At 43.2% G+C, this 19,482-nt stretch overlaps 1 protein-coding gene across 1 annotated transcript in view; it reads right to left on the reverse strand.

Moving 5' to 3' along the window:
* Window positions 1-2,292, reverse strand: part of HECW2 (HECT, C2 and WW domain containing E3 ubiquitin protein ligase 2) — a 363,663-nt gene extending 361,371 nt beyond the window's left edge. The window contains exon 1 of the mRNA XM_038585899.1: window positions 2,125-2,292. The gene's annotated coding sequence lies outside the window, so the exon portion shown is untranslated. The remainder of the gene's footprint in view (window positions 1-2,124) is intronic.
* Between the last annotated feature and the right edge of the window lie 17,190 nt (window positions 2,293-19,482).

A 19,482-nucleotide genomic window follows, 5' to 3' on the forward strand; every position in this document is an offset into this window, starting at 1 on the left:
ACAGGCTTGGAGCCCTAGTAGACGCTTAACAACTTAAGGATAAAACTCTCTCTTTCCGATAGGTATAAAAACAGATGACAAGCAATCCTTGTCCTTGACCCCATCCTTCTATCTTCCTTGCTATTTCTTTTTTCTGTGTGTATTTTTTGGTTTAATTTTTTTTTAACCTTTCTTATCCTTGCATAGAATGAATAAAAGATTAAATAAAGCAAGACTCAAAATCTGAGAACAGGAGAGGGTAGTGAAGAAAAGCGAGGATTCCTTAACATCTAGGATGACTATATAATTTATCAGCCAAATCACAGCACTTTTACATGTGAAAAGGGATGCTTTTGATAACTAACATAGGTCAATAGGAATAAGCCGGGACCCTTGTAGACAAACTAGGAGGTTGGTTGCTCTTCTAATTCTTCATTCATATTCTCCTACAAAAGACATCCTGTGTGTAAAGAAGCAACCTTTGCCTCTGTTAAGTCAACCAAACTTCAAATATAGTCCTCTCTCCTTCAGGCCAGGCCTGACTTTTGACAATGAAACTAGAAAGCTTTTCACTCTATTGCACCATTCTCTATCCAACACACCATGTGAAACTGGTTCCTTTTTTACCCACGAAAACAAGCAACACACTTCAATGTGGATCCAGGCCAGGCCCCTAGCAAGCCCCAGGCCTGGAGTCAAGTGTTTCTCTTACAGCAACACTTCACAAGACTGACAGCGACCTGGCGAGAGGGTACACAGACCCAGCCACAGATTTAACAAGCATTTTGAATGGTAGATCCTTTCGTTGATGCTAGGGCACCCACTGAAACTGGACAGAACCCAAAAGCCACCTCTCCTGCAAAATACCTTCATCCAGAAGGTTATGCCATCTGTCCGCAACTACAGGTAACAACTCTAGTTTGTCTTTTGCTGAGATCCCTCAGGGGTGAAAAAGGCTTTGAAAAGAGTAAGAAACTATGTTTTTCTCTCATGATCACATTGCCCAAGTTAAACAGAGCCAAGGCTTGCTTTTATTCCATACTTCCTGTTCAGAGGGTTCAAACATTGCTCAAGTTCTTCATTAAATCTTGTCTTGTGACTGGTGAATATTAATTCACTGGGATATTTTCCCTCACAATCACAGAGGGAAGAGCAGTTTTGCAATCTATAACACATAAAGGGCCTATAATAGTGGTTGGAGCAGAAAAGCTCCAGCTGGCTTAATCGCAAATGTTCAGAATGACTCTGATTCTTCACGGAATTCACAGTCATTCATAAAGATTCACTGCCAAAGGTTGCCCAATGTTGTGATGGAGGCAATGGTAAAGCAAATGTGTTAGGTTAAGAAGCCGAGTACTATCCACAGCTGAGGGTCTGGAGGCAAGGGCCAGAAGTTAGGGTATCACCTGTCATAGAGACGGGGGAAGAATTCAAGCGGACTGGACAAAAGCCCTTCCAGCTAGCGGACATGTGTTGAAACGAACAAGAGCTAAGAAAGTTCCGACTGTCTTCTCCCCATTAAATTCAAAGACGTTTTTGCTAATAAAACTGTTTTAACTGCTTCACATAATCACAAATGAGACCAAAGTATGCCAAACCCATAATCAAAACAAATCACCTAAATGATGACTTTTTAAATGTCCAAAGAAAGAAGAGATTAACTGGTTAGGAGATCAGAGGGTAAGGTTATAACGTCTTCTTTGGGAGATCAAAATTATGTCTCTCCCCCTCCCAGCCCCCCAACCCACCCTATCCCTCTTCCAAACAGTGAAGTGGATAGTTTCTGAAAAATACAATGGCCCTTTATGCCCGGCTTCTCTAGTCTGCTAGGGATGCCATCTGTCTCCCACACTATATAAACAATCCCTGCAGGAATCTTCTGATGACCAAACAGATTAGCAAGCTCCAGATTTTCACACCATTACTAGTATCCCCATGCAGATTGGGCCTCCGGCTTTACTAAGGACAACAGCAAGCCCCCTAAGTGATCCTTCTCTGTTTATAGGTACTGTGTCATTTTAAAGATAACCTCTCAGAACCTACGGAGCCATCGGTTGGGAGGGGGGAAGGGGGGAAGGTCTCTCTCTAGGCAACGAAGAAATGAGCCCTTGGGGGAGCAGGGGACATAATACAATGAGATCCTACCTGGGAGGCAGACGCATACATGCAATTTCACCGGGTCTAAAGGAGGGAGGCAAGGAGTCGCACGGAGGTCCTGGTCTTCCAGAAGCCAAGGTCTAGAGCGGCGGTGCAGGGGAAGCCGAGGGTCACACCTGGCCGCAGGTGCGCGTGCGGCGGGACCGCGAGGCGGCGGGACCCCGGGGCAGGGAGCGCGGAGGCCGGCCCGGGAGGCGCGAGCGCGCGCGGCCCTGCGGGCACTTCGGGGGCGGCCCCCGGGGGAGCGGCGGCTGCCGGCCTCGGCTCCGGAGCCCGCGCTCGAGCACGAGGAAACGGGCCCCTCCGGCCGCTCCCGAGGCTGCTCATCGTAGAGCGGGAGCCGGGAGCCCCGCAGGGACGGGGAGGCTCCGCCGCGCCCCCCTCCCCGCGGCCTGCCTGCGCCGCCCCGACCGCGGCCCTCCCCGAGCCCGGGCGCCCCTCCCCGCAGCGACGCCCCCGCCAGCCCGGCCGCCCCGGGGAGCGCGGGAGCCCGGAGCGCAGATGAGGGGCCGCGCCGGGCGCGGAGAACAAAGCCGCCTCCCGGCGGCCGGGACCTGCGGCGGCGCCTGGGGGGGGGGAGGGGGGCACTAACCGGGGGTCGGCGCTGCAGGGGGGAGGAGGACGGAGGAGGGGGAGGCCCCGCGGGACCGGGGGGGACGGGGGCACTAACCCGGGGTCGGCGCTGCAGGGGGGAGGGGGGGGAGGGGGGCACTAACCGGGGGTCGGCGCTGCAGGGGGGAGGAGGAGGGGGGAGGGGGAGGCCCCGCGGGACCGAGGGGGACGGGGGCACTAACCCGGGGTCGGCGCTGCAGGGGGGAGGGGGGGGAGGGGGGGCCCCGCGGGACCGGGGGGGACGGGGGCACTAACCCGGGGTCGGCGCTGCAGGGGGGAGGAGGAGGGGGGAGGGGAGGCCCCGCGGGACCGGGGGGGACGGGGGCACTAACCGGGGTTCGGCGCTGCGGGGCGGGGGAGGAGGGACGGGGAGGGAGGAGGAGGAGGGAGGGAAGAGGCCCCGCGGCCGGGACCTGCGGTGCCGGGGGGGGCGGGGGGGGCACTAACCCGGGGTCAGCGCGGGGGGGAGGGGGAGGGGGAGGCCCGCGCCGGGACCTGCGGCGCCCGGGATGGGGGGACAGTAACCGGGGGTCGGTGCCGCGAGGGGAGCGGGGAGGAGGAGGAGGAGGGGGGAGGGGGGGAGGCCCCCGAGCCGCGGTGCGGGCCTCGCCCTCCGCCCCCCGCGCGCCCCGAGCGCTCCCGCCGATTGTGCCGAGTCAGCGCCCGCGGCCGCGGGGACGCGCGCACCCGGGGAGGCTGCGGCCAGCCCGGCCCCCCCGGCGCCCCCCGCCCCTCACCTCGGGCGCCGGCCGCGCCCCTCGCGCTGCTCCCCGCGCAGCATGGGCGGCACCTCGGCGGGGCGCTCGGCGGGCCCTGCACCTCGGCCCGGGCGCCTCCGCCTCCGGAGCGGGCGCCGACAGCGGGGCGGGCGCGGCGCGCGGAGGGCGAATCCCGGGGCTGCGGCGGGTCGGGCGCTCTCGCCTGCGACGCCGGCGGCCGCCGGGGCTCCGGGAGGCGCGGGGCGCGAAGGAGGGGACCCGGGGGCCGGCGGGCGGCGCTCCTCCTACCGGCTCCGGGAGGCTGCGGGCGGCAGGGTCCTGCCTCGGTTGCCCCGACCGCAAGGGCGAGGCGGGGACAGCCCCGTCACCTGCACGGGGCGTGGCCGCCGTTTAGGAGGGAGCGTGGAGGGGACCGGGGGGGGGGGGGGGGGGGGCCCAGCCGCTGAGCACCTGCCCCCGGCCCAGGCGTGACCCCGGGGTCCCGGGATCCAGTCCCTGCAGGGAGCCTGCTTCCCCCTCTGCCTGGGTCTCTGCACTGCACCCCCCTCTCTGTGTCTTTCATGAATGAATAAATTTTAAAAATCCAAAAATCAAATAAATAAGTAAACGGCATCGTTGAGAGCGCCCGAGCCACTTTGCCCTCAAGAGCGCACTAAATTAAAAATTACTCAGTTAATAACCTTCAGTTTTCTAGTTACTTCTCTAGCGCATCTTCACTGCCTCAGTCCCACTTGGGGAGAAAGGAAAAAAAAAAAAAAAAAGCCGAAATGGAAGGCTCTTGCCCCCCTGTGCATGGTTATCTACCCAGAGGTGGTAAAGATTTACTTGATTTTTAAACAATTATGGCCATACGGAGGAAGAACCCGAACATTGCCCCCTCCCTCCAAATGATGGGTATCCATTATTTTGAGATTTTTGAGAATGTGCTTTCAGTATTACCCGTCTCTGCTCCTTCTCTGTTGATTAGCGGGAAGGATATTTTCCCTTGGAAATTACCCCTCCCCTTGCCCCCGAGTCCTTACGGTTCAGGATCCTGACACCTCCCATCCTCACTCCCCAGAACTGGCCAGTCCTCATATTCCAGATCATAGTAATCGGTTCTAGGATGGGTATGTTGGTCCGGGCAGGCCATCTGGGGCTTTTGCTGAATCAGTTCAGGAAAAGAAGCCCTTTTAACTAGGATAACCAGTAAACCAATAATACTAAGTACTACCGCTCAAAGGAGGCCAACTCCAAGGAAAGGAAAGCTGAGGGAGAGAGGAGGATGTCTCTTGAGCCTTAGGAGGTGAATATGTCTGAATGAACACTACCCCTGTGGCAATAAACCCACTTCCACCTGTAATAAAAAAGCCCTGACCCATTATTCCCGCAGATCTGCTGATTGCTAGAGGATTCCACAGAACTGATGAAAACCCCCCTCCCCCAGCACATAGGGAAGAAAAGTTCTATTTTGTCCCTACTGCAAGAATCAGGTTCCCCAGAGATCCCACAAGATGTTCTCTTTCTACAACTTGCTCTAGACCCAGGAAGCCCACATCTGAAACCCTTAACTTCCAATATTGATTAGCTGCTATGTTACAATCTTGCCTTAAACAAAAAGCGTAAAAATAAATAGCACTAAAATGGATCACTAGTGCTGCCCTTAAGTTTAAAAAAAAAAAAAACTGTTTTCTCCTACCTAAAAAGCAGCCCCGTCTATCTTTAAATTCTTCTAGATGTCAAGCATAAATCTTGAGGCAAAGGCATCAAATAAGATTAATGGTGAAGTCATCCTAGACTCTTAGATTTCCAAAAGTATGTAAAGATCAGATTCTGTCATGCTGTACCCCCCCTCCCCCCTCACCATCACTACCTAATCTGATGCGTGGCAGGTTCTCACCCAGCCTCTCCTTGAACCATTCCCATAAAGAAAACTCGTTTTTCACGTGCTGGTCAATTCCATGTTGAAACTGACTTAATGGTAGAAAGTGACTCCTATTATGGAGTCATAATAATTTTGCACCTCACAGAACTCTAGGTACTCAAGGCAGACCTGTGGACCACTTGAATTGTGTCTTTGAAGATGTTGGCATGGCCCTTAGCTACTTAGTAGATGACAGTGTCCCAACTCTTCACCGTCGGGGTGGCCTCCTTACTATGGACATACTCAAGTTTATGGACACTCCCCCTGAAGTGTAATGTCCAAAGCTGAACCCAAAGTCAGATTCTAAGAAACTTAAGCTTCAAGCCCCTTGTAACAGCAGCACAAGAGGAATCCTACAAGTATATTCACGTGGTCTTATGTTTCTGGAAAGGTTTTGAGAGTAAAATATTTTAATCTCAAGAGACTACTGTGTCTTTTCATCTAACTTCCTTTCTGTCATAATTTTCCTCTCTGGAAGCATCAGAGTGGTTGTGGGCATTTTGGAGATCTCGATAAGGGGAAGTTGAGGTTAAATGAGATAAATGTATGTGGTTTGTGGGCATTACAGCCCATAGTTGCAGTGACATCTGTCCCAGCTGCTCGAAGGCCTACCATCATCTGGATCACCGGGCATTGTGGCACCAAGGTGGAGGGCCAGAAAGTTCAGCAATGGTCCTTCAGGATCTAGCATGGAAGTACACAGGTAATGAGGTTGACAATATTTGAAATACATGGATCTAGAACGAGAATGTGGAAAACCCCCCCACATCTTAATATATGGGAAAGAAATTTGATAGAGACTTTTCCATATTTGACAACAATCTTAAAAATGTATATGGCTTTTCCAGAATTGACTGGAAAGAAACTCTTCTAAACTGTCAATAATAAAAACAAATGTCAACTATGCTAATAGAAAGACTGAAATATCTACTAATATTATAGAACAAAATGTGACAGTATCATTTTTACATGAAGAAGAAAGCAGAGTATGCAAACAAAGTGTAGGAAAAAGTCCTGTAAAAGTATAGTAGGCAATTCATTTTTTTCAAGTCATGGTGTTTTTTATATTTGATGATGTCTGATACTTGTGAATTTATAATCCATTGTGATTTTTTAAATTCTTTTTTTTTTTTTTTAAATTGTAAATATCTTATGTATTCTTATGTATACTTATGTATTCTTTCCTTTAAAAAGGCTCTGAACTATATAATCTTCAGACTCCCAAACACATGGATTTATCCCCTGTTGAACCTGATACTCCAAATGTGGCCTAATCAGTGTAGCAGCATTCATGGGGTGGAGCTTCCAACAGAAATGACCAAGTACCATAATGCTTTGACACGTCCATTCCTGTCATATTTTGTCTGTCAGCCATTATAAAGAAATGAATGGCCAATCACAACTAGGGAATTGGGGTCTGACTGAAGAATACTCTTTTGAAAGCCAAAACACAACTTAAATGTATTATAACTTTTCTATATTTTTGAAGAAAGTATACCAAACCTAACTGATTCATTATTTTCTTTTTTTTTTTAATTTTTTTATTTATTTATGATAGTTACAGAGAGAGAGAGAGGCAGAGACACAGGCAGAGGGAGAAGCAGGCTCCATGCACCGGGAGCCCGATGTGGGATTCGATCCCGGGTCTCCAGGATCGCGCCCTGGGCCAAAGGCAGGCGCCAAACCGCTGCGCCACCCAGGGATCCCTGATTCATTATTTTCATAGTGGCTAGAATTTATTTATTATGCTATAATTCAGTGATGCCCTTAGGTGCTAGGTAGGTATAATATGTTTTTGCCTCTACACCAAATGGCCTTAGACTATTACAGTTGTTCTTGTTGTGAAGGACTTTAAAAGTAACTTTCTTCTTAGAACCCCCTATTTTTCCTACCTGTCCACTCTTTCTTTTATTGATAATCTTATCTTATTGTAAGTTTCTGCTTATGGTCTGGTATGGAATCTATAGACTAGATATCTCTTCTCATTAGAACTCTGTCTAGAATGGCTTGTGGGAGGGAGGAGGGTCAGTGAATAATACATGTGAGCTTTAGTGCATACAATTTGTGTGATCTATTTCAGTTGCTTGGAATCCTTTCACACTTTCTTCTAATTTCTCACCCATTACCAATCCAAAAGCTCTGGATTATCCTTTTCATATATTCCTTATATAAATATTTAATAACCACTTATTGTGATCCAGGTAGTCTTCTGAGTTTGAGGATACAAAAGTTAGGGGAATAGACAAAAATCCCCGCCTTTGTAAAACTTATATTCTAATGGGATAGGGAAAGAGCCACCTGGGTGGCTCAGTGGTTGAGCATCTGTCTTTGGCTCAGGTTATGATCCCAGGGTCCTGGAATCGAGTCTCACATCAGGCTCCCTGTGGGAGCCTGTGTCCCCCTCTGCCTGTGTCTCTGCCTCTCTCTGTGTGTCTCTCATGAATAAACAAATAAAATCTTTTAAAAACAGGGGGTGGATAGGAAAGGAGAGGTCAAATGATAAGGTACAGCAATAGCATATTTATAATATCCATATGTTCCTCTATATTTTTCATCCTCCATTGCATTTAGGAGAGCCATGTGATCACTTCTGGCAAACAGAATTTAAGCAGCAATGATGGGTATCACTTCTGGCTCTGGAAATTAAGAATCCAATGTGACTTCTCTCATCCTATTAACCTTCACTGAAACCACAGAGGCCACATATTGCAGTGGTGTCATCCCAAGATAAGGCAGGAGCCTGGATTCCTGAATCATCACTTGGAGGAAAGCTGACTGACTGACATAAAATCATGATACAATCAAGAAATAAAGGGCTATAATATTTAGATGTGGGGTATTTATTTGTTACACCAGCCAGCATTGGTGATCCTGATATTGCTGGTATTACTATAATTAAAACCTAAAATATGTGTCATTTACTCGGGAGTTCAATAGCAAGCAGCAAGGAACCTAATATTAGAAGCTAGAAAGATAGTTATAATAATATGCAGTGGCAAAACAACTAATAAAATGTTGCTATGATAACTTTAATCTATCTTGTGCCACTAAGTCAGCAGCTCTAAGGAAAGCGATTAGAAGATTCAACTAGTCAGCAATGGAAACTATTAGTTGGTACTGAATGAGAAAAGGTATTTGCAAATCATATAACCAATAAGGGGTGAATACCCAAAATATATGAAAAAGTCATATAACCCAAAGCAAAAGCAAAAACAAAAGCTCTGGTTAAAGGATAAGCAAAGGACCTGAATAGGCATTTCTCAAAAAAATGCCATGCTGATGCTTAATGGGCACACGAAAAGATGTTCAACATCACTAATTATTGGGGAAATGCAATTCAAAACCACAATGAGATATCACCTCACACCTGTCAAAATGGCCATTAAGAGAAAGAAATAACTGGGATCCCTGGGTGGCGCAGCGGTTTGGCGCCTGCCTTTGGCCCAGGGCGCGATTCTGGAGATCCAGGATCGAATCCCACATCGGGCTCCCGGTGCATGGAGCCTGCTTCTCCCTCTGCCTGTGTCTCTGCCTCTCTCTCTCTCTCTCTGTGACTATCATAAATAAATAAATAATTAAAAAAATTTAAAAAAAAAAAAAAAAAAAAAAAAGAGAAAGAAATAACTGTTGGGAGAGGTTGTGTAGAAAAAGGAACCTTCACGCATTGTTGGTAGGAAGGTAAATTGGTGCAGCCACTGTGAAAAAAATTAAAAATCGAACTATCATACGATTCGGCAATTCCACTTCTGGGTATCCATCCAAATTTAGAAATGAAAATACTAATTCAAAAAGATATATGCACCCCTGTATTCATTGCAACATTATTTACACTGGCTGAGGTATGGAAGCAACCTAAGTATCCATTAGCAGATGAATAAGTAAAAATGATATATAAGCACACACAATGGAATACTACTCAGCCGTAAAAGAATGAAATCTTGCTGTTTGTGACAACATGGATGAATTTTGAGGATATCATGCTAAGTGAAAAAAAAAAAAAGAAGTGTGACAGAGAGAGACAAACACCACATGATTTCTCTTTCCTGTAGAATCTAAAAACCAAACCAAACCAACAAAATCCAGACTCATAAATACAGAGACAGATTGGTGGTTGCCAGGGGCAAGGGAGTTGGGGGTGGCGATATGCAAAATGGGTAAAGCACAAACTTCCAGTTATAAATAAATAAGTCGTGGGCATATAATGTACAGCATGGAGAATATAGTCAACAATATTTTGTTAACTGTATGTGATCACAGATGATAACCAGACTTGTTGTGAGGATCATTTCACAATGTATATAAATGTATTATACACCAGAAACTAGTATGATATTGTATGTCAATTATACCACAATATTAAAAAAGAAACTATTGGTAGCATATGGCAAAGTATCACAATAATCTGATGACTTAGGAAATAAATCGCCAGTTTTCAAAAATAAATGAAAATATAGAGAGTCTAGACATTTGGGTCTTTGCAGAGGTGAAAAGGCTGACTGCTTTTATATCCCAAGCAGAAAAAAAAAAATGGGATTTATAAAGACTTTCAGAGACGAAACCTCAATAAAATTCAGCCAGGGAAAAGATCAAATTTGAGGGTGCGGTCAGATAGCTTCAGGCTTACCATTTAGTTGAAAGAAGTTTAAAATTTATGTTTCAAAAAACATTTTGGGTGTGGCTACTGGCACATGCAACTGATTGGAAACAAAACAAACAAGAAAAACCCACCACAAATCAGTTTATTTTAGACAAAACTGTATTACCAAAGAAACGAGCCCCCCCAAAAAATTATTCTTCCATTCAAGACTTAACATAATTTTTTATATTCAAGAAGCGGTTAAAAAAAAAAAAAAAAGAAGTAGACTTTGAATGCAGTACACCCTTCCTGAGGAGATCCCATAGCAAGATAATGAGGAAGAAAGAACCTCACAGAGGTGGAAAGAGAAAGGATAAGGATAGAGGGAAACAATGGACAAAGAAGATCCTCTCTGAGGGCAAAACTAGAATTTAATCATGAACCTTCCCAAGTTGCCAGGCCTGAGATACATCAATACCTACCCACAGGATTTCAGAATTACCCTGCACAAGACTGCTGTGTATCTTCCATTCTTTTCTTTTCCAAATATAGTCTCTTATTATAGGTGTGAAGCATTGTATACGGGTCTTCATAGGAGGCACCTATCTTGTCCTATTGGATCATAAGTTGTTACTATACCATCAAGCACCACATCCGGACTAGATAGAGGATTATACATCACCCAAGCATCTTGAATTTAGAACTAGGAAAAAAAATGACTAGATTGTTTTCCTTAGGGAGAAAATGACTGTTTTTTAAATACAGGAATATATTAGTTTTCTATTGTTGTGCAACCAATTACCACAAATTCAGTGGCTTAACACATAACACATTATTTCATAGTTTCTGTGGGTGGAAAATGTGGGCACAGCTCAACTGGGATCTCTGCTCAGGTCTCAGAAGGCTTCAGTCAAGGTGTCTGCCTACTGCATTCACATCTGAAGGCTTGACTAGGGAAAAAATTCACTCTCCTGGTATGTTGGCAGGATTCATCTCCTATGGCTCTAGAACTAATGATACCTGTTTCTGCAAAGCCAGTAAGAGAATCTATCTTTTCTTCCTCTAAGACAGAGTCTTATAGAACATAAATTAATTAAGAGTAACACTTTATCGCTTTTGCCATATTCTGTTGGTTAGAAGCAAGTTGCATCACCCCTACTTGAGGAAAGGGATTTAACAAGGACAGGACTCACTGGGGTACTTAGCTTATTGTCTGGCACAGGTAAAAGTGGAACTGGATAATTGGTGAACAGAAGCCAAGTGTATTGGTTTTTACCAATCACTTCGTGTGCCTCTATGTGCCACCATAAAGCTGCTTTATGGTGACGTGGCCGTGTGACTGGTTCTAGCCAATGAAATGGGAGTATAATGTGTGTCATTTCTAGACTGATGCAACTGCTCTTTGGTTGGTGTCAGGGCAGCCTGTGAGGCAATCTCCTTACTAAACCTTAAATATAAATTGAGGAAGTTTCTGGGGAATTAGTAGACAAGGAAGCACCAGGAATCTGTTTCCACTTAGACAACAATTGCACTCTCAGAATCTGTCTGATGTGACTATTTTAGAACTCCGGTGTCTGTTGAAGGCTTGCAACTTCCAGGGGAACACTTGTATGATAAACGGTGGTTAATTTTGGCCAATTTCAGCTCTCATTACAGTAGCAGCTTCCCATCCCCCATCTCTGGCAGGCAGTTCTGCATATGTTCCTTGAGCAACTTGCACACAGCTTTCGGGGGCCAGGGTGGATGAAAAAGAACCCTGTCCTCCAGTTGTCTGGGATCTGTGCTCTGACCTCTGATTGATGCTTCTGATCACAGAGATGCAGACAAAGAAGCAGGTAACAATTCTTGTTGTACCTAACCCTCTTGATGCTAAATCCTCCCCCCACCCCCCCAGCTCAAGTGACTGCCAGGGGATTTAAAGAGCTGGCACCCTTTTTCCTCCCATTATTTTTCACTTTTTATGCTTTTGGGAGCCAGACATTAACGATTAAAACCCTCAAAAGTTACCATGTATACAGGGAAAATTTGAAACTGATGATACACTCCTAGAGAAAGGACAGAGTAAGTTTACAACTCAGACTGCTCCTTGGCACAGAGATAGCCTACAACAACTAAGAATAAAAACAGAAAACAGCAAACCCTGGGGAGGGAGAATCTGATTTACAGAGTTACCACATTATTAGATAGGACAATGGAAATTATCAGATTTGAGGAACAGAAAGAGAAAAGATTCAAAACTGTGAACAGTGCCTAAGGAGCCAGTAGGACACCCTCAAGCAGACCAAAATATGGACCACAGGAGTCCTAGAAGGGGAAGAGAGAAGTGTTTGAAGAAATAATGGCTGAAAAATTCTCAAATTCGATAAAAAAAAAAAACAAACATGAATATAAACATCAAAGAAGCTCAACAAACTCCAAGCAAGACCAACTCCAAGAGAGTACATTATAATCAAAGTATCAAAAGATAGACAGGGACACCTAGGGTGGCTCAGCAGTTGGGCATCTGTCTTTGGCCCAGGGCGTGATCCCGGGATTGAGTCCCATGTTGGGCTCCCTGCACAGAGCCTGCTTCTCCCTCTGCCTGTGTTTCTACCTCTCTCTCTGTCTTCCATGAAATAAATAAAATCTTAAAAAAAAAAAAAAAAGATAAAGACAATCTTGAAAGCATCAAGAGAGAAACAAATCACATAAAAGGGATCCTCCGATTAATCTAAGATTATCAGCAGATTTCAATTTCTCTTCAGAAACTTTAGAGTGCATTAAACAGAAGGCTGATATATTCAAAGCACTAAAAGAAAAAAATGTCAACTGAGAATCCTGTATCTGGCAAAAATGTCCTTCAAGAGTGAGGGAGAAGTTAAAACATTTCCCAGATAAACAAAAATTGAAGGAGTCCATGACCACTAGATCTGCCCTGCAAGAAATGCTCAAAGGAGTCCTGTGAGGTGAAGTGAAATGACACTAGACAGTAACTTCAAGCAGTATGGAAAAATAAAGATCTCAATAATGATAAATACATGGGTAATTACAAAAGCTACTGTTATTGTAACCATGGTTAGTTACTGTACTTTTTGTTTTCCTCATGATTTAAAAGATTAATGCATTTAAAGAAAAAAACTAATGTAAAAATATTACTGTAGCTTCTGTTTGTAACTCTAAATCCTGTTTTCTATATAATTTAAGAAACTAATGCATATAAAAGGATCATTAATTTATGTTTTGGAGCACACATGTATAAAGACTTAATTCTGTGACTTTATGATTCCACTTACATGAGACCTAGAGCAGTCAAAATCCTGAAGGCAAAAAAACTGGGTAGAAAGGAGAATGAGAAGTTATTGTTTAATGGGTATAGAGTTTCAGTTTTATAGGATGAAAGAGTTATGAGGACAGGTGATGGGGATGGTCACACAACAATGTGAATGTATTTAATACCACAAAACCATACATTTAAAATGGTTAAGGCAGTGTATTTTGTTATGTATGTTTTACCACAATAAAAATAAATGAATAAATAAATAAATTGAAGCAAGTGACCTTGCCCTAACATATCCACCCACCTCTTGGGGCCGAAGCCTTGAGAGGGCATATATTTTGAGATACACATTTGTCATTCCATGGGCCTCTTCTCTGTCTGCCTTCTTCCCCTGTGACCTGCTGGAACTTGAAGAGATGTCCTTCTTTGACTTTCCTTTCCTGTGTACTTGGGATTTTCTTTGGTTAAAAATGAGCCTTTGAAAAAAAAAAAAAAATGAGACTTTGGGCTGCCCAATGTCTTCATACCATGTGCTCCTTCCCAAACCCAGCCTAAGCCTTGATGAGGCCAGGATGGTGGCAAAAAAATCAGCATACCAGTGAGGGAAGCTAAGTCAGGAGGCAATTCTAAAATACTGCAATTGCATTATTAACAAAGAATATTTAACTTCTCGGGATTCCTGGGTGGCGCAGCGGTTTGGCGCCTGCCTTTGGCCCAGGGTGCGATCCTGGAGACCCGGGATCGAATCCCACGTTGGGCTCCCGGTGCATGGAGCCTGCTTTTCCCTCTGCCTATGTCACTGCCTCTCTCTCTCTCTGTGTGACTATCATAAATAAATAAAAATTAAAAAAAAATAAAGTACCTTATTAACTTAAAAAAAAAGAATATTTAATTTCTCAACTAACTTCAATATCTAACATCTCGTTTAAGAAATGAATTCCATTATTATCTCAACAGGTAGAAAGTCGAAGCACTAGACAAGCTAAGTCATTTGCCGGGACTAACAAGAGGCCTCTGATCCCTCATCCAGTGTTTAGTCCACCATGGTGTATTGTCCCCTTCTTTAAAATGAGATAGCTTTTAAATTACTCTTTAAGGTCTTATTTCCTTAAAGATGCCTAATACTCATCCCACAGTTACTCAAATTACTCACAAGCTCAGATCACTTTTGCGTTTGTTCAATTTCCTTATCAGTTTCATACTGTCTTATTGTTTCCCTCTTGTTAGCATCTTTCTTAATATTACCATCTCTTATAGCATTTTCAGTATTATTCACATATGAAAAACCCCAAATTGCTTGTTGAATGACTAACAAATTTGAGAGAAGGAGCCAAACTAAACTTAAAGATGTGGAAAGAGGTTCCCCCAAGAGGATAATATTGTGGTAATATAATAAGAAATGCCACAAATGCTTTAAAAATCCAAAATATATATTAAGGTTGGCATATTTTTCTTGGTGAATAAATATGTCAGATAAACCCAGCATTTTCACTTGGCTCAGTATTCCAATCTAAACATGATTCTCTCTGGGGAGAAAACTATAGCTTTGGCCAAAGAAAAGACATCTTTCCCAGAAGTTGTACCATTATTAAAACTTGTGCCAAAGAGTTCATGTCGGGATCCCTGGGTGGCGCAGCGGTTTGGCGCCTGCCTTTGGCCCAGGGCGCGATCCTGGAGACCTAGGATCGAATCCCACATCGGGCTCCCAGTGCATGGAGCCTGCTTCTCCCTCTGCCTATGTCTCTGCCTCTCTCTCTCTCTCTCTCTCTCTCTCTCTCTGTGACTATCATAAATAAATAAAAATTAAAAAAAAAAAAAACAAAGAGTTCATGTCATGATCTACTTCAAGGTCACACAGAGGTAATAGGTGAAGCAGCAGTTAATCTAAGAAGACTTCAAGTGAAACAAAAGTGTAGAAAATACATTGTGAAATTAAAGGCAAGAGTGAGGTCCTCGAAAAATATAAAATGTACAAAATGTTTAATTATGATGACCTTTTAAGTGTCATTCTCACCCCATATCCTAGGACCAATGGTTATACTATATACAGCTTATCCTTTCACATTGTTCTCTGTAGGCCAACCTACCTCCTCTGGAGACCCATGCTTCTCCCTTGTCTGCCTTGCTTTGTCTGCTAGGAGATTGACCCATATGGACTGCATCACGGGCTCCCTTGCTCCATGGCATTGGAAGAGATTGGAGGGGAGGAGGAGAGAGGGGTCGGAGTGTTTTCTCCCTAACTCCCTACTTAACTTGGTGGTGTATTTCCAGCACACACCCTGTCAGCCTGTCCCCCTCCCACTTCTCCATCCATTACTGGACTCCAGGACTTTATTACCTTTCCTTACCTTAGTCCCTATGCATAGAACAGTTTCCCACCGTTGCTGATTCCTGGGAGTCTCAAAATTCCTTGTTAGCTTTCTTAACTCTGCCCAGACTTCTGTGAATAGACTTTTCTTGACATTCTGTATTTCAGTGTAGCATGCACTATTTTCTGCTGGGCTCTGATTGGCTTTCTTTTCCAGGATATTTACACTTTGCAAAACGATAGATTTAAACACAGAAGTACATTTAAAGTAGACAGTCTTTACAATTCAGATCAATAAAGCTTAAGTCAATAGAGCTCCAATCAATTACCCCTGGATAATTTCAGACCTAGATTCATTGAGAATTTACCTCAGTTTTGAAGGTTCAAAAATTTCAACTCTATTAATTCACCCAAAGATGAGACAACCATAGGAAATCTGTTTATGCCAAATTCATAGGACACTGAATTATATTTCCAGACTTCCTTTTATTACCTTGAGAAGGGAATCTGACACCAGAACTGCTGAGCCATCAGCTCAGAGGGTCTTCTTTCTGACCCTTAGAGTCTCAAATTACAGACAGGATGTTTGCATCATGGTGAACACAGAGTTACAGTAGATTCATTATATATTTTTAGGGGCTTTTCCTATGCATGTAATTGATATAATTGCTTTCATATACTTCAAGCATATGCCCACATGAAAACAACAACAAAATCAAATAGTACTCACATGGAATACTATAAAGTAATGGGAATGAACCAGGTACAACTAACCAATACAGGTGAATCCCATAAGTGTAATGTTGAATGAAAGAATACAAAGAGCCATATATTTTATGACTTAATTTATATAAGCACAAAACAAGGAAAGCTAATCAATGTCATTTAGATGTCACAATAGTGGTTACCTTGGTGTGGGGGTGAGGATGGGGGTTATGGCTGGAAGAGATCCATGAGGGAAGATTCTGGAAAGCTGGTGATGTTCTCTTTCTTTTTTTTTTTTTTTTTTTTTTTTTTTTAAATTTTATTTATTTATGATAGTCACAGAGAGAGAGAGAGAGGCAGAGACACAGGCAGAGGGAGAAGCAGGCTCCATGCACCGGGAGCCTGATGTGGGATTCGATCCCGGGTCTCCAGATCGCGCCCTGGGCCAAAGGCAGGCGCCAAACCACTGCGCCACCCAGGGATCCCTGATGTTCTCTTTCTTAATCTGTGTGCTAGTTACACAATGTTTGTGTAAATGGATCAGTTTGTGAAAAAACATCAAGGTATACATCATTTGTAGTAGGAGTGCATATTTTTGTATTTGTACTACATTTCAATGAATTGTTTTTTGAAATGCCACTTCTAGAACCAAAGCTTCTCTCTTTGGGGCAATACTGTAGATCCACTGACCATCTACCACCAACCTTATTTCTCCAGGGGAGCATTCATTGTTAGTTTCAAAGTTTCTATCATATTATCTAAAATAATAATGTTCCACATCATGACGATTTTATATTAGCATATAAAATAAATGGATGATGAAACTATGACGACATTTTGGTCCCATTTCACAAAATTCTTAGAAATAATTTTTTAGACTGGGTTCTTTCTGGAGAAAGTTCCATTGGTGTCTCTTTTAAAAACATTATTTATATGCTACTAGATACATCAGAGCAGTGATTTGTAATCAGATGTGTGCCTTGGAATCTCACCTCCACACCTATTGGGTCTAAGTCTCTATGAGTAGAGTTTGCTACTTTCTTGTCATATATACCTTCAGAATGTGTCCTAGGTGAACATACTTCACTACTTAAAAGCCACTCTCCTATTCAAACACGTACTGGTACACCAATGTTCATAGCAGCATAATTCACAATAGCTAAAAGGTAGAGACAATTCAAATGTCCTTGGTGAACGGACAAACAAAATCTGGTATAAACACACCATGGACTATTATTATTCAGCTTTTAAAAAGAATGAAATTCTGACACATGCTACAATATGGGTGAACTTTAAATATATTATGCTAAGTCAGACACAAAAGGACAAATCTTGCCTGATTCCACCTATATGAGGTATGTGGAGTAGTCAAATTCATAGAAACAGACCATAAAATTGTGGCTGCCAGGAACTAGGGAGAGGGGAATAGGGAGTTAATGTTCAATGGGCACAGATTTCAGTTTGGGAAGATGAAAAATTTCTGAAGATGAATGATGGTGATGGTTGCACAACATTGTGAATGCACTGACTGACACTCAACTGTACACTTAAAAATGGTTAATGTAGTAAATTTAATGGTATGGGTATTTTACCACCCAACAAAATTACTCTTCTTGAGTCTTTTTTTTTTTTTAAGATTTTATTTATTTATTCATTGTTCAATATGCCAGAGGAACCATATGTAGGCTGACTACGTAATGTTTGTTCCCACACGTCAACATCCAGACAAAATGAACAAAGAGCCAAACTGGCCACTGTACAGATCTCTTGTCTACATGCAAGTCTACCAGGAACTCTGGCTGCTGGTGCCATGAGAGTTTCTTAGATGGCACTTGGGTTTGGTTTTATGATCTTTCTCCAATAGTGTGAACTCTTAGCTTATTTTCTTATAAAATAAGCTAAATAAGACTCAAGAAGAGGGGATCCCTACGTGGCACAGCAGTTTGGCGCCTGCCTTTGGCCCAGGGCGCGATCCTGGAGACCCGGGATCGAATCCCACATCGGGCTCCCGGTGCATGGAGCCTGCTTCTCCCTCTGCCTCTCTCTCTCTCTCTCTCTCTCTCTCTCTGTGACTATCATAAAAAAAAAAAAAAAAAAAAGGCAGCCTCTTCTTATTGAACTCCTTAGGAAGCTAAGCCCTACCTAGCAACAGTTGCCAGGCCAGAGGGACTTTGTTTAAATAACGTTCTGAAATGTCAGTAATGAACATTAAGAAACCTTGCAATAAAGAATTTCACTTCATTTTGCATTGAGTCATGTAAAGAAAATAATCTTTTACTGTGAGAATTATCATATAATTGTTTCTAATAATAATTGTTTCTAATAATAATAGTTATTATTTTAGGCATTTGATTATTTTGGTTTAGTTTGTTCATAATAAGATTTGTCTCACCCAGTTATCAACTGAAACAAGAAAACCCTCACGGCCTTCATAAGCTTCTTTTGGAATAATTCTGGTTCATTACAACTTCAATGAGAAAATTCAAGATAAGAAGTTTTTCAAAATGTTAGTATGTATCAATGTTAGCAAATTGCTCTATGATTAAAACTGTCCAAATATCTCTCATAACCATTGTATTCATGACAGACTTCCTGTGGTAGGTCTCCTAATATAATCATGAACTCTCCAATCTACTTCTTGAAACCAGTTCCAAGTACATTCTTTTTTCTGTTGTTAACTGAAGTTGTGGCCAATATAAGTGCTATTACAACTCCAACCTAGTAACACCACCAAAAAAAACAAAAAAACAAAAAAACAAACCAAAACAAAAAAAGAAACCCAAAACCAAACCAAACAAACCAAAAAAAAAAAAACTTTTATAATCAAAATCACTAATAAAATGAAAATGTAGGGACTTTTTAGCCAACTATCTTTCCAAATTAAAATGCACTGATTAAGGCCATCCTCGTTTTAGTCATATTTTTATGATTACAGATAACTCCCAACTTATAATGGTTTGACTTGTGATATTGACTTGTGATTTTAATGTCACTTTATGACAGTGCAAAAGTGCTATGCATTCAGTAGAAACTGTACCCTGAATTTTGAATTTGGTTTTTCTCCCAGGCTAGTGATGTGTGGTGCAATATTCCCTCATGATGTTGGGTAGCAGCAGCAAGCCACAGCTCCCTGTCAGCCACACGATCACGGGAGTCAACAACAACCAATACACTTACAACTACCTGTACCCATAGAGCTCTTCTGTTTCTCATTTTTGGTACCATATTCAATACATTACATGAGATATTCAATACTTTACTATCAAA

The sequence above is a fragment of the Canis lupus genome, chromosome 37 (assembly GCF_011100685.1).
Source record: "Canis lupus familiaris isolate Mischka breed German Shepherd chromosome 37, alternate assembly UU_Cfam_GSD_1.0, whole genome shotgun sequence".
In the NCBI taxonomy this organism is placed as follows: Eukaryota; Metazoa; Chordata; class Mammalia; order Carnivora; family Canidae; genus Canis; species Canis lupus.